The sequence below is a fragment of the Brachyistius frenatus genome, unplaced genomic scaffold, assembly GCF_029030835.1.
Source record: "Brachyistius frenatus isolate BFR_SWC_R1_liver_20210118 unplaced genomic scaffold, ASM2903083v1 Contig_28, whole genome shotgun sequence".
NCBI classification, from domain to species: domain Eukaryota; kingdom Metazoa; phylum Chordata; class Actinopteri; family Embiotocidae; genus Brachyistius; species Brachyistius frenatus.
In genome coordinates, this window is record NW_027210627.1 from 1,644,960 (window position 1) to 1,645,610 (window position 651).

Genomic DNA, 651 nt, shown 5'->3' on the forward strand with positions numbered 1-651 from the left:
ATTTAGGTTAAAATCAACAGGACATTTGTACCGTAGATTGTTATAAAAATAAAATTTAAAAAAAGGATGATTAAAAAAAAAACTCCTTTCCCATCCTTTTTTTTTTTTTAGAGGATTTAATGATTTCACAGTTATCAATGTAGGAAGCAAAGTTGGCACATTTCCAGGAAATCTTACAAGGTATAATCAGTGAAAGTATGAGACTGATAAAACTTTTAATCACCTGCCTGCAGAGTATCATGAAAACAAGGTTACACCGTGTTCCCACTTAAATAAATTGTAGATTGTGCGTACATTTCTTTGGCATGTCAAATAAATCGAGGGAGCACCTGCAAGAGTCACACCTTAGCTTACGAAAAACAGAGCAATGAGTCCCACTGCTGAGAGACCTGTGAATGTGAGCATTCGGGTGTTCAAAGCCCTCGATACGATTCATGTCAACTTAATCACATGTTAACGTAATGCCAAAAACTGGTTGACGCAACATGTTCATAAATGTAATTGTAGAGAAAACCGGCTGGTTGTAATCTGTAGCACCAGGAGAGATATTCCATCGTCACCCTAAAAAGATCCTGACAGTTAATAATATGTTGTCAGTGCAATATATCGATACTATTTCGATATCAGACTAGAAATCGTCTTAAATCCTCG